This window comes from Paramormyrops kingsleyae, chromosome 11 (genome assembly GCF_048594095.1).
Source record: "Paramormyrops kingsleyae isolate MSU_618 chromosome 11, PKINGS_0.4, whole genome shotgun sequence".
In the NCBI taxonomy this organism is placed as follows: domain Eukaryota; kingdom Metazoa; phylum Chordata; class Actinopteri; order Osteoglossiformes; family Mormyridae; genus Paramormyrops; species Paramormyrops kingsleyae.
In genome coordinates, this window is record NC_132807.1 from 19132036 (window position 1) to 19147904 (window position 15869).

Sequence of the window (15869 nt, forward strand, 5' to 3'; positions counted from 1 at the left end):
AGTAGATAGGCGCGAGGCGCTCTGGCCCCGGGTCGTCCTCGGGATGCTCGCATCTTGGCGCCATGCACTTTCCAGTCACGTCAGGCCGGCTGAAGGCTGCCGTGTGACATTGAGAAACCTGTCGAAAACGTCTGCACTTATTTCATGTAAGATACGCGGGCTATTAGCTCAGCGTGACCTTTAGTGCGATTTCTTTGCTGCCAGATTCACACTCCTGAGTGTCTCCAGGCTGAGACGATTTAGATTTTACTCTCAGCACTTTATAAACCATGACCCAAGGCATGGGCGGGGGGGGGGGGGGGCGGGTACTGCCTTAGGAAGCGTCTCCAGACCACACGCAGATTCAAGTACCTGCTTACTCACACGTACACCCACTGGGGACGGGGTGGGGGAGGGGGGTGGATTTTATTTTCTGTAATTGAAAATTAATTCACCAGACGTCCCAAAAATCAATAAAGAATTAATGGAAGGAAAGAGCGAGTCATTGAGGGTGATATAAGTCTCCTTTATGTAGGCTGGATCACGGGGAGAGGGGGTTAAGACAGAGAGCGCGGAAGACACCCACAAAGGATGGTGTCACTTCCATGGAGTCACCGTCATAAAAACGACAAAAGACAGAAAACACAAGCGTGCAAATAAAACTGGCAGGGACAGTCCGTCCGCCACACCGTCTGCAGACCACAGGAAGTCCTGAAGGCTGAGGAGTACAGCTGTAAATTGTGTGCAAACTGCCCTGAAAGACCACCTTTTATAGTCTTGAAGATCCATACTCATTATGGTGCGATTTGAAATAGCTGTCTGTGTCTTTATACGGTTCTGTTTTCTTTACAAAAACACACAGACGTTATCAATAAGTTTCCAGCAACATGATAGGCATTAAACCCATAGGAGAACCATTATTATGGAAGTTCAAACCAAAAATAACTGAAAGAATGACAATCGCTATTTGAATACTTCTGTTGTACTCTAGAATGTATTTTATTATGACCTATTTATAGAAAGGGCTGACCAATAGGTCTGTGCAGGATTATTTTATGAGAACCCAACTGTCTGTTACATGTGTAAAATTGCCTGATGTGTTACTCGTGCTGGAGAGAGAGCCTCTGTATGGCTGGTAATAGCAGCCATTACCTGTTGGCTTTCAAACAAGGACATGGGATGAACGAGTCGAGGCGAGGCAACCCCCGCCCCCCCACCCCCACCCCCGGAAGAACAGCCTAGAAGCCTCTGGGGATTAATGAAAAATAGGATATTATGTGCACGATATTGCAGGATAAATGATTATTGATTACGTAAAGGTTGAAATAATCATTAGCCTTCATTCATTTTACTGACCTTTTGCCTCCTGTTGCAGGAATCAAATCCGATTTTTCCATGCGATGATTAGACTGCCTGACATAAATACGCTGGGTGTATAGGAGTGGAATTCCTTGCCAGGATGAACTGTTGCATCGTGGAGGGGAGTGGGACAGTGCCCCCCATATCCCCCTCATACCAACACAACAGACAGGCAAAAACGCGTGTATGTGTCAGTCGCTCATTTTATTTACCACTATATTATCACAGGAGATCTGTCACAGAGTTCTTTACAATACACCTACAGAGAACCCCAAAAAACACACAAAAAAATTAAATTTCCCCGAAGACAATCACCTGAAATTCCTGCCCTTCAAAGCAAACAGAGTAACACTCTTAGAAAACAGTTTTTATCCGCGTACAGATCACAGCTCACAAACTCTACGGTAAAGAACATTCTACAGTCTAGTGGTGACTTGTTGGCAGTGTATGTGCAGGTAGGTTTGTGGGGGTAGAGACTGTGTGTGCGTGACGCCAGGTTTGGTTACCCCCCCCCCAGATCTAGGTGGCTCTGGAACCGGAACAAATCACTTGATTTCTTCTCGGTCCTCCCGTTAGGGACGCCTTGGTCTCGAAAGCCCCAGGGGGCTGCCGGCTGGGCCGCAGTGTCCTGTCCGCGCTGCAGGAAGCAGCAGCACCAGAAACAAAGAGCTGCTCACTAGGAGGAAGGAACGAGGTTAATGTGGGGAACAAAGACTCCTGACCACGAGGAAACAGCAAGACTACTGCGGCCAAACAAACTCTTCTTTGTTCTGAGGCAGGACAAGAACCCATGTTGGCATCATGGACATCACACAATGAGTTACGCCTCTGTTTTACCTATTTACACTCACTGTTATTAAAATACACTATTAGTACATTACACGCATAGAGTTAAATTACTTCGGCATCCCATCCAGGACAAACACGTATCAGACAGAAAGGGGTGAAGTATTGTCTTTAAGAGATGTACCCCCCTCAAAATTGCATGGGTCTAACTCTGTGATTCAGAAAGCAGTTGTTTCAGTCTCTATTTATTGAATCATGCTTGATTTCCCTCTTAACTATTTAACATTTAACTAATTCCAGACCGAGCCTCACATCTGTGGACTATTAGAGGAAGGAACGGCTTTCTTACGTTTATTCAAGGCCCAGCGCTGGAGATGAATTGTTTATGGAAAGTATATTGCGCAAAGAACTACCGTTCTGCGTATTTTAGAAAGATCATTAAGACTTTTGTTGTTTATTCACACCCAAAGCTGAGATTTTAAAATGCGAAGCTGTTGCTCTTCAGTTGCTGGATCTCCAAGGTGTGGCGTCCAGAGGCTGTTTTTCCCAGAGTGTAGACTGGGAAGCGGATGGTTCTGGAACTGGCCTGATTCTCCACTCGTGACTGATTCAGCCCATCATCTCCCCCCCCCCTGGGAGTTCCTACCTGCTGTCTGCTCTCAGAGAGCCTGGTGATTCACCGTTGGCTCGCTGCCATGGGGGTGTAGGGGGTGGGATATGCACTGAGCTCACTCCCGGTGCAGGCAGCGGCCAATCGCGCGCTCCGTGAGCTGACAGCCGCCAGTCATCGCTTGTTGCTGCTGGCCGTGCCCCGTCCCCATTGGTGGATTTTCCCCAATGGGGCCGGACACACAGAACGGTTTGCAGTTTTGTTTTCGTGGGAGCGTACATAAAGCATGTGGCCCCTTATGGGTCGGGAGAGGTTTACGAGCTGGTTGCCCGCCAGCCGCGCCAGCGTTGCACACGTCCTGAAAAAAGAATGTAGGAAACCGCACATCGACAAAAATTTGCAGTTAAATACATTGCCCTTTGGTCTGATGCGTTGGACATGTTACATGGTAACTTGCAGAGTATAGGCTTGAGGTTTGTTCTGTTACATGTTCACCTCTCACAGTCTTACTATGCTATTTAAGATTGACTGCAGGATCTGTGCTAACCCAAATTTTATGTGCGTATTTTCATACCACAAACAGGGCAGCACTTTAGGTTCCCTGGTTAGGCACACTGAAATAAAAGAGCCTTGCAAAATGTCTGATAGTGGGAAAAAAAAAACACACTTCATTTTATTTATTAGGATTTTGTTTAAAGCTGGCTGACCGATTGTGGCCATCGTTCGGCTGCCAGGGAAGGTTCAAGGTCCCTCTTCAGGAGTCTTGGCGCTGAGTTACAGCCACACCCTTGCTGACCGCTGCCATCTCCCAAAAAGAGGCAAATAAATCACACTCAATACATCCCACAAACATTTTTCCACTGTGATTGAAACCATTTGCACGGCAGTTGTCAGTTATAGAGCTAAAATTAGCATTAGCTTAAAGAGCAGGCCAGGCCAGTACATACAACCCGTTAGCGTTAGCGGGGCCTGTATGTAGCCCATGTGCTGTAGCCCAGTGCTAATGGGGTTTAGGCCTGACCTGTGTGCTGGGTAACACGCTGACCGCTGCACACAGGCTGAAGTGGCAAATTTTTCCTCACGTTTAATGCGGCGCGGGCACCTTGCACACGACATGCCCTCATTAGCCAGGCTGACGGAGATTGCTACGTGACATGCGATGTACTTACAATGAGGGGTGTTTCAGCCATCCAGACTGATATTAAAAAAAGGAAAAATATAATTCCTATTAAACACACCAAACACAAATATTTTCAAGTAAGATCTGACCAGAGAGGGATAAAAATCCACTAATCGCAAACCCTGTCCACCACTCCACGAGAAAGCCGATTCCACTCGTCTCCTTCCCATTTTTTCCTCTTCATTTAAATATTTCATACCTTTGTCTTCAGTCACACGCTGCGTAAAATGTCACCCCGGCGTGAGGCGGGATTTAAAGTGGAGTGAGAGTCCCAGCTCTTGGCACGAGATCGGCTTCGGATGTAGGGAGGCCTTTTCCCACCTAATGTACTTCCTGCATCCCTCCCCCCCCCCACAAAAAAAAAAAAAAGAAAATAATGAACAGATGGGTGAATGCTGGAGGTCTAGCGACTGCTGGGAAAAGAGGGGTGGCAGTGAGATAAAGTGTGTGGGGGGGCAGTGACTGGGGTATAACTTCCCTTTACCTGAAGCCCACCGGTCAGACAGCAGGAGATGCGGGGGGGTCCGGGAAATGTGGGTGATCCCCAAGGTAAAAACAAAGCCCTTAGTGTCAGAGGCTTCCTGTTTTACATCCCGGGACAGACTGAACATTAGAGGTTATCTACATTTTTGGAACTATGCCAGAGGTCAAAGCTGATCATTTTGAAGGGGAGACATTTAATTTATTTCTATTTTACTTGAACTCCTTGTATAATTGATTAAATTCATTGTGCCACTACATCATGTGGTTTATTTGGTAATGCTTTAATTTCGGGGGAGATGTATGAAGTCAGTCCCGACATTTTCTCTCCCTGAAAGAGACGACTCCTGTCTAGCCCTCCCCATCGTTGCAGCTGAAGAAGAGGAAAATAAAGTGATGATTTATTTTCAACTCATTGGAAATAACAAACTAAAGGGAAGCCAGACTGGAACAAACTAGAGAATAAAGGTTTCTTACCTGTTCCGAGAACAGTTAAGTTTCCCACAGTATACGGCGGAGTTTTCTGTTACGATGTGGCCTCTTTGACAGTTTCATCATCTAATTAGCTACCGATACAAGCTGTTGTAGAGCATCTGCTCACTTACTCCAAATTAACTTCACCCCTTTATCCACATGTTATATTTGGGAGATACACGATGATGTCCGTGTTAAAACGCCGTCGGTAAGGCGTGGCCAGGCCTGCAGCCTCGTAATCGCGCCTCTTTTTCTAGCAGACATTGAAGAGAGATCCGCGCACGTTATTAAGCTAATTTGCTGTTAGCTACTGATTGATTCATATTTCATCTTGTAACAGGACACAGCAAGCCCTACTTATGCAAAGAGCTAAGCTACATGCTAAATTAATAACGAAGCAAAACTTGCAGGGCCTCCAGAACAGAAGGCACCTGCCATTCTGACCTTCCCACAATTCCTGGTGCAGTTGGTCTTGGAATCCCAGGAACGTTATGCTCCAATAAAGACCTTGTTTCTTATTCTCTTTACCTTTCTGATGTTTTAAACATGACGAATGATGCACTTCTTGATAAATCTTTGTCAAGCACTTTGCAGCTATGGACTGGCTGTGCTATACGAAGTTAAAGTGGATTTAATTGAGGCCATCGGAGAGGGGGGCCCGGTAGTGACGAACAAGGCTCATGCCAGACCCCCCCCCCCCCCCCACACACACACACACACACACACACCGCCTTCAGCTCTGCAGGAGGGCTTGGTCTTGCTCCTTGGCCGCTGCCCACTGAACCACACTGCGTGTGTTTGACCTTTGACCTCACCGCTTCCCCTTTAGTGGGGAGGCCGTCAAAGGAACATTCGCGTGCACAGCTACTTGTATCATTTGTTTCTGGAAAGATGGATTTGGTTCCTTTCTTTGGTCGGGATCTTGTTTCAATGGCCATGCAAAACCATAAGCCCAAAGCCATCTTAAAAAAATGACAACAAACAAACAAACAAACAAATAAACAGGCAAATAAAAAATGGTGTTTCGTTTGCATCATTAATTGTAAATGGGGTCATTAATTATCCCTTTATTAATGTTAACAATGGCAGAAACAAAAAAGAAAAAAAAAACACAGAAACAAATAAAGGAAATATGAAAAAATAGGACTTCACAACGTGGAGGAAATTATTTCGGCATGTGTGTGAGCTGAGGTCACTTCTCCGCCTTCAAAGCGCACTGACCCCAGCAAAATGTGGGCTGGAGCGGACTACTCAGGACACACGGTGTTCGCCGGGGGGCGTGGGTGGGGGGGGGGCAGCAAAGTGCAGTCAGCTGTGATAACATCTCCCCCTGGCCGCGGGAATCATAGCGGTCTTACGGGGAAAGCCGATGCCCACGGCCACGCGTTCCTGCAACGCGCCGTAAAAAGATCAAAACAAACCACCGCAATGGGACCGATCAGGGCTCCGATGGCACCAGGCGATAAAACCGGCATGGGCTAATATTTCTGTCAAGTGTTTCATCCTGTGGTCTCACGATAAATCCCAGGGCCTTTGGGAATGATTGGGGGGGCAGGTTCTGGGTTTCCTCCTATTGCCTGATCCCCCCCAACAGGAAGGGAAGTGATGGAGGGTGGGTGAACTTATAATGCCCTCTTATTTTACAGAAAGTAACTCCTTGGCGATGTAGAAGGCATGCTGGTGGGGTCCTGTTGGTCTTCTCTGTTAGCTGCCTGGGGGGCAGGATCTCAGTCTAGATCCCACAGGGACGAACTCGAGTGACAGCAACCTCTACATGTGTCAGTGTCACAGGTGGTCGACTCACAAATGCTCTCTAGACTACTGGGAGCAGAGTGGGGGGGACTTTAAATGGTACTGGAGTACCTAACATGACCAGAATGTAGTGAGTTCACGTCCCAGACTGGGGCCATACACGTATCTTATCCTTTCTGAAAGGCTGAAAGTAAACACTACACAAGGTGTTCTTCATGCAGCTGTCCGCTCTGTAGTTATACAGTAACTGAAATATTAATGAATGTAAGATCTTCTCAAAGTGTGATGGCGAACAGAAGCCCATGACACAGAAATGGGAGGAGAGAACAGGGAGTATATTTGTGGGTGGGAGAGAGGAAGGGTTTGACAAAGGAGGCTAGACAGAATAAAACAGAATAGAGGTGTTTCAAACCCAGATCGTGAAAATGTAACAGCTTGGGTTGGGTTGAGTCTGCCATCTTGATTAGGTTTTTTCCTCTTTTACCCAATATTATACAACAATTCTACTGTATTAGTAATTGTATTTATAATTGAGTGTAATTATATAATGATCATTTTTATATTACAGTCATGATTATCACCTGATGGTGTCTGGCCACCTCCCTGTGTAAAGGCTGATTTGTACCTCTGCGTAGAATCTGCGTAGCTGTCGGTCGCCGCATACCCTATGCCATACCAACGGTGTAGATTATACGCAGAGGTATAAATCAGCCTTACATTATGCACACATGTAGGTCTTCAACTGGGCATGTAACTAGCTAAATAACTTCAGCTCATGTGTTGAAATTAGTTGGCAGGGTAACCCAAAGATACAAACCTAGTGGGTATTAGGCTCCGTTAAGTTAGGCTGATCAATCGTATTCTAATTTTAATTAAGGTACAGTAATTAATGTCATTGCATCAGTACACAGAATGTCTGACTTATAGTCACGTGGTGTGGGGAAAATATGTGTACCTGAACAGCCAGATATACAGTACAGTAAGAGTACCACCATGTTATGCGCTGGAATATCTTCACACACCAAGTTCCTTTCCTTTAATTTACGCTACTGTCTTCTCCTCCCTGACTGCCCACTTCCCGGTCGTGAATGTTAATATTTCGCAACATTTGCCTAATACGCCTTCGCTATCTTACCGGCTCTCCTCGTTAAAACTTTGTAAGCGATCCCAATCCGATTAGACGATTTTAGTTTTCACTGATTGGGGCTTTGACGGAAGGACCTAAACAAAGAGAAATGGGAAATACTTAAAAAATATTAACTTTTTGTTACACGTCAATAGTTATACTTGTGGGTCAGTCGTCAAAGCATTCTCGATTGACAAATTTTTAAATATAATAATAACGTCAGAAGCCTTAAAGCACATCCAGCAGCGTTATGTACCTTAACCGTACGATCCCCTAACTACGCAGCAATAACTGGTCATGAATCATCTACAATGATCCGGTTTATTCAACAAAACAGCAGAGTACTGTCATATAAGAAATGCTTTACTGATCTTAATTTATAGGCTATACATACACTGCACCGCATTCTATGGATAGCTATCTGAAATTACGTGTTAAATGTTGTTCAATCTGCATGTTGCACAGTAGATGTGTAAACTGCATTAGAACGGCACAAAATAAATAGCAAGAGGGCGCGCGCACGCACGCACACACACACACACACACAATATGATCATAATGTGAGGCTGTAATATGACCATTACAAAATTAGAGAACTTAGAAATGAGTTTAAATTAAAGTAGGCTACTTTTGTATACGCCTTATGTGAATAATTTATCATCTAAAAAACTGACACGTCAAAAAGTCTCAAACTACTTCGGAAGTCATGGATCACAGAAACTTTTTAAATTTATTTTTTGTTTGTCTGTTTTCTTCTTGCACGTCACGGGGGTAGAGCTTTTCCTGTCGTTTGTCTGTTTCTCATCGGGGTAAACATTTGCTCAACTTCTGATCTCCGACGCTGGAGCATGAATCACAGGCGAGCAGCGGAAACCGCAGGGCCGGCTGTGGCTCATTAGCGGCCGCCCGTCTGATCCGCCACGCTCCGCAGCAATGCATGGCACGCCGGACCCCCGCACCCCAAACGTGTGCCATCGCGTACGGGCGCAGGGCACCATGTCCTGGAGTAGAAGTGAACTTCATCCTTTCGCATATACCCCTCGCCCAGCGCGCAAAACCGCCCCAAATCCAGCTCAGAAAAAACCGACACACGCCCGCCTCCTTTAATCATTTACACATCCATCCATCCATTTTCCAACCCGCTTATCCTACCGGGTCGCGGGGATCATTTACACACTTAAACTTAATGCTTCAGTTAGGAATTGCTTTTGTTCAGCCGTTCATTCCCACATAACCATCCAGAAGTACTATCTCCGGTTTAAAAGGAGCTATAATTACGTCTTACTTTAAATCCCAAAAGGAGTACTCTTTAAAAGCTCGTTGTGTATGAAAAAGTTTAAAGGCATGTGCGGTGGCAGAATGTGAACAATTAGGCCTTCACAATTACTCCCATCCCTGCCACACGGCATAACAGCAAGCTGCATATACAGACAATAATGTCCTGGGTCTCCTCATTTTCTGAAAGATGCTTCCCTCCGCTTGCCCGCTGTTTCTACTGAAGCACAAAACTAGTTGTGAAACTAGCATATCTAGTAAAACCGGTTAACATACTAATTTTTCAGTGCTCCTCCATAACATAAATCAAACGGAGCAAAAGACTACCTTGTGTTTTGACTTCCCCGACCCTCTTTCACCTCTGTCAATTTTTGTTTTATTTTTTTTAACTCTGTAGATCAGACTTTAATTTTGAAGCTAGTCCTGACGACAATGATGAATAGGGTGCATCAAGGAGAGCTTAAATTACCCGCTCCCCAGCGATTCCCAGGCAAGTGAGCAGCGTGACCCAGTAAAAGACAGAAAGAGGGGTGGTCAGCACTTGTCCTCTAAACCCCCCTCCTCTGGAGAAAAATATGCTTGTGTCCACCTCCGGATTCCCTGCTCTTGGCATTGAATGTTCGGCTTGCGTCCTCGCTATTCACCGAAAACTCTCAGGCCTCTGAATTTCACTTCAGACAGACCGCTATTGGCCTTTTCAACGCACAATTACTCCTTATGACATATTGCTCTCCATGCAGAAATAAACCTATAGAAAGCCTCGGTCTGGTAAATATAAATAGGGTGAATATAAACGGCAGCTCATTGTTTGTTCCTTCTCATTTTCTGTCATTGTTACATCCATCCTGTGCACGTGCGCCAACAGCAATAGGGGCTTTCTGTTCAGTTGTGTGAAGAACAACATAGTGTGCAAATTTGGAGAATGATTCATAGTTTCATCTTTTTTTAGATAGATAGATAGATAGATAGATAGATAGATAGATAGATAGATAGATAGATAACTTCAGCTTGAATAGACATACGCGTTTTCGCAATGGATTTTTTCCCCTCTTCTTCCTTGTTCCAGGAACCCCCCCCCCCCCCACCCCCACGCGCGCGCACACACACACTCACACACACACACGCAACCACAAGCGCGCTAGATACTTTTAAAAAATCGGATTGGGACCCTCTGTGCAGAAGAGAACATACAAGACCTGTGCGGGCTGCGATTCACTGAACCGCCAGCAGAAGAATGTATTGCAAAAAAATAAGGGAAAGATCACCACTCTAACGACAGTTATGACCCTTTAAAAGAACGAAACTGTATCTCAAACATAATATCTGCAGTAAGCAGCATGTTGCTTAAGTAAAAACTGCGCTTTGCTCCGCTGCCCGCGCCTTACAATCCGACACTTCACCGTCCTACTTTTACAGCTAATTACTGGCTTGCAATCCGTGTGACCAGTCAGTACATATCGATTGCATTGCGCTGGGCAGCGCCACAGGGAGACTTTACCATGAACGCAAGTGTCCAGTACAAATAATGTTAGACCGCATTTACAGGGTCAAATACACTTTAAAACTAAATCGCTTCTACTCAGCATTTCCAGGAAAATATGCATAATGTTTATAATGAATTCATTAGTAAATAGAAACAATCTGCTAATTAGTGTAATGCAACCATTTCTAGAGTTATATGTATATTTTAACTGCTGCAGATTAGAAGGACACAATAGTTAACATTTCATACATGTTTTACTATATTATTTACCAGGTCCAAAACGCGTTAGTGTTATTTATTTTACTTTCTAATCGATGTATTATCGTTCAAGGTGAATCTGAGAAGTTGAAAACCACGAAAGATTCGAATTACTGAAGCGTCTTCCGAACGCGTCAGATTAATCAGATAACCTGTCGCTACGCGTCTAAACTGAATTTATATACAAGTCTCTATTTAAAGTGGTATGATTCAATACAATTCAATATCTGAGGACAATAAAAAAAACTTCGATTCGCGTTGAATAACATAAATTTTAAGACACTGTCTGAATTGCGTATGTTAGTCTTTAACCAAGCATAACTTAAAGGTAGGATTAAACACTTAAACACATTTCACGGGTCTTTCAAGGAGCGCCCTCAAGACACCGGAAAAGCATATTTTAGTGCAGTAACGTATAGTTACTTAGTTACGTCAGTATGAAGCCAACTTTCTCCCTTTTCATATGATCTACTATTAAGCGTTTTTAAAAGTAATGTTTGTCTGTATTAAAGACAAAAGGCACAATAAGAACAACATTTTTATTAAAGGAAATTAGATTCCATGTAAATTCCATGTAAAAATTTGGTACATAAATTAAATCTACAATTTAATGATCGTTTATACGTTGAATGTAAAGTTTTTTCTTATTGATTTCGGATTTGTTCCATCCCTTAAAATTTAAAGATAGAAATCATTTGATTCCGAATAATTCGACAAATATTTACTGCAACTTTGCAACTTACGACGAATTAAAGCGTTCGTATAATTTGGTCCAGCGGAATGATGCGCAGTAACATAGACTATATAAAACGTAACGATGCGTGTCGGTACACATCCGACGTCTGTAGTTTGACAGTTTTATATGTGACTAATTACGCAAAATTAGTAACTGATGAGAACATCCCGATTTATTATTTTTATTATCAATAATAATAATAATAATAACAATAATAACAATAATAATAATAATAATACAATGTTCCAGTGTTTCTGTAAAGCTGTACTGTATTTGAAATGACTTATGCCTTCTAACACAGCAAACAAAAAAAACGACGCCCTTTGCGAACCTTTGGAATACCAAAGTAAGAATATGTTCATATTCAAGTAATTACCATGTGTGAATATTTTATCGAAAACGAAAATATGATTAATTTACATTCTGAGATTCTGCGCCCTCCTTGGACACTTTGGGGGAAAACCGATATTATCTTACATTGTAAAAGTGTTCTGATTGGTGGGAAAAGACGGGGGCATTTATTATATTTTTTTCCTCTGGCAAATGAGCGATTTACCAATGTCATTTCCAAGTACCGTGCGTCGTCAGCAGCATAGTGCCCACAAAACACCCCATAAACAATTATTTTTTTTTTACATAACTTTGAATATCAATGTTATACCCATAATATACATTATATATATACGCAAACATCTGTAATTATTATTGTGCATGAATAAAATTAGCTGTAGGCCTATTTGGTGCTTCTGCGCTAGAGAAATCCCTTTTCAGCGATAGTCTGACACATGATCTGAGTATTCACGCAACAACAATAACAACAACAACAACAACAACAATAATAATAATAATAATAATAATAATAATAATAATGTAACTCCTCCTGTGGCAGGTCGAACACTTAAATAAATAACTGGATTTGGAAAGTTCAGGAACAGGTACCCAAAGTGAGTTGGCGGATGAGCTGGCAGTGTGTCAAAGGAACTGGTGGGTTTTACCCACCAGTGTGTGAACGCACGTGTGTGTATGTGTGTGTTCCACTGATAGAGGGCGGTCTGTAAGTAGTGTGATTTTTTAACAGCTTGGCGTGTAGGCCCATTTTTTTTTTTTTTTGTAAAATAGTCCAGGGAAACATCCCCTTTGTAGCACAACATACATTTTGTTTTAGAGATGAATTGTGTGGTATGATTGATCACTAAATTTAGGTTTCGGGTTATTGTGAGTATGATTAAGGGGTGGCTTACAACTTAAAATAAAATTCTGTTTATTCTTCTTTCTTTATAAGATTTAAATGAAGGTTATTTTGTTGTTTACTCTCCGTATTATTTTACAAGTGCAATTCACGTAATTTACTGTACTTCGTGAAAACAGGAGTTGCGAAGCAATGGACCCCTAAAACTGTATCATATACCTGTATATACGTATATATCTACTTAAATTATTTACCTCATCAAACGCTTACTCTCATTGTATGTTTATGGTATAAAAAGTTAATTAACACGTGCAGGAAATTTACCTGAGTAAATCGAATAAAACAAACGAAAATGTTCCATTGGAACAGACCATTTAAATATCCACAGCATACTCTCCATTTTAGACAATAATTATATGTCTCTAACTGACTGTAATAAACCCAAAAAGTGCACGTAAGTGCTTTAATTAGAAAAGCGTTTTATTTGACAGGCCGCTAGAATACATACTCAGAACCTTACTGAACATCCAATTACATGTGTAAATGCCAGTGCGCGTGTTTTAGAAGCAGTTAAAAGGTTTACAGAAGAATTATATTACTTAAGGAGACCGTTTCCGCTGTTTTCTCAAAGAAGGGAAACAGAATTTAATCCATTTAAAAAAAGACAGTGATTTAATACTATTATAACGCTTAGTTATTACATGTATGAATGCGCACTCCCCCTGCGTAACGTAAAGTATGAAAATATTATAAAACTTTTCAGTTGTGGAACTGTCTCTTAAAAATAAATAATAAATGTACGAATAAACGCGTGCTGAATTACACTCCTCCCCTCACCATCTTACACGTGATATGTTATACTGATTAGGAAGCATAGATCGCTTCGGCGCTTACAAATACTTTTTACTATTAGTTTAGTTAAAATGTATGGTATGTAAGTGCAGCTTAAGTGCGCAACACTGCGTAGCGAAATAAAGCCTTAAAACTCTATAGGAAAACTTCATGCAAAATATTTACATCAGGATGTACGAGAGTATGCCATTGTTTTTAAAGGAGGTTAAATTCATAAACTTGAACTGTGGTGTTAATAATTTCGATAAAATGCGTTTTCAATTATATTTAAGTTAATTGTTGCGTGTATCATATATGTGCAGAAATATATTGACGTTCATATGCTTATCTCTGTGCTCAGAAACATTCACACGCTCGCTCACATAATAAAGAACAGTTCAGAGCACACACACTCCCAGATACACAATACTGTTATGTATTTTTTCATTTGTAGCTGTAAATAACCATTTATTCAAAAATGTAGAAATTAAAAATACAAACGTAAATCATGTGCTAGATTTCTTTGGACCAAGAAAGATTGTTAAAACTTGTTTTTGGAAAGTCCCAAATATTCATCGCCTATAACAATGTCTGTTTTTCTCTTAATGCTGCTTGCGGTGGCCGACGATCCGCCAAACTATATGCATTTTACAGTATCGCAGTCAGGCTTTTTAAGGTTAAGTGTGATTTCACCGGACTCCGAATTAGTACTAAGAACGCGGGTGAAAGAACGTGCCAAGTAGCAAGAGCAGCTATTAAACCGCGCAAGAGGTAACGCTCCCTCACCGCCTTTCAGTCCTATTCAATTTTAATCAAATATCGATTTCATGCACCAAACTTTATTTCATCATCGAAACAGGTTTCCTCTTTTATCGGGAACAACATCTTCTTACAGTATGGGCGTATTCCTGTAGTTTTTGGGGGTTATGGTTTTTCTAATAAACGTATCAGCACAGTGAAAGTACGCTACATTTAGCATAGATCATTTTCACTCACCTAGTTCATCCAGTTTGCTGTGGAAGACGCTGATATAAAGTATGCATAAAGCCTTCGGCATGCAATTATACGAAATAACCTTTACACCCTACGTTTAAGTAAAAAGCCTACTTTTTAAAAGACTTTAAACACGAAGATGATGGCTATATGCTTACTATTGCATTTGTTTAATCTGATGTAGAAGTTTTGTTTTTGTTTGGAAATAAATAATTCCTGTTATATTATGCACGTAGCATGCATTTTTTAATGCGTTTCCCAAAAAAACATACGCAAGTCCACAAACAGCAACACATTCCGTTTACGAGATCAATGTATGCAGTAAAGAGAAAATATATTTTAAATACAATATTTAATATTTTAAAATACATCGAGTACTAGACCCCCCCCCCCCATCCCCAGTTTGGTGCACATGGTTTCCAGCTCGAAGGCACTCATTTTACTACATTTAATCCTCAGCACCCGTTTTATGCGCTCTGCCTGATGCCATTTTCCTTTTTATTCTGGATGCTGAATGCAAGCTCGTGTCTCTGTTGTGTCTGAGGCGTTGTCGCTGCAACGTGCAGCGACTGTGACACTGATGGATGCGCCAATGGTTAGACGGACAGATGTTTGGGCGGATCTAACGGCATGCAACGCTGTGGCAGCACGCGCAGCCAGATTGGGCTAAAACATCCCGAATCGGTGAAAGTCAGTTCTTCCTCGTCCCCAAAGCGAGACTGACACACCGATCGGATATCCTTGTTCGTTTCGAGAGCCTTCCCGTTTCAATTTAGGCGACCTGACTACTTACAGCACGAGAAGAGACCACCGATACAGCAATTTGCATGGAACTGAAAACATTTGACAGCAGAATCAGAATCTGACAACTCACCATCTTCTTGTTTACAAGGAATTACTCGCATTTCCCCTTACTGTAGCCCTTCCTGCAGAGAACGGACGATTGTTTTATCCTAGTGACGATCTGAAAAATATGGACAATTTATCCATTCCTTTTCTTTAAAGAATGCGTTTCGGGTATTTAGACTACCCTTTAACTTGAATAGGGGAGAGAAAGAGTAAAAAAAAAATCTAAGCTTAAAAATTTAAACAATTTTAATGCGTTAATTATGGAATGATCCCATATATTGAAGGATGGGGTATTTGGATATTTTTATCTTACCTTCAAAAAGTGAGAGTAATCTTTTTCCTATGGTGTTGAGAAAGACAAGGAAATTGTTTGTTATGGAATTTGCCTGACTTGAAGCGGAGAACGCATCTTGGAGCAAGGAAGTCGCCTCTGATTTGCTGTTGCTGTCTTAAATACCTACTATCAGCCACAAAAAGAAAGGGGGGAAAAGTGCTATTAGCAGCCAAGA

The 15869-nt window shown here is 42.1% G+C and overlaps 1 long non-coding RNA gene across 1 annotated transcript; it reads right to left on the reverse strand.

Moving 5' to 3' along the window:
• Window positions 1-1527: 1527 nt before the first annotated feature.
• Window positions 1528-15812, reverse strand: LOC140593452 (uncharacterized). The gene is made up of 3 exons (XR_011993829.1): window positions 15674-15812; window positions 15386-15475; window positions 1528-7841 (listed from the first exon to the last, which is right to left on the reverse strand). It is a non-coding gene; the product is annotated as an uncharacterized lncRNA (long non-coding RNA).
• Between the last annotated feature and the right edge of the window lie 57 nt (window positions 15813-15869).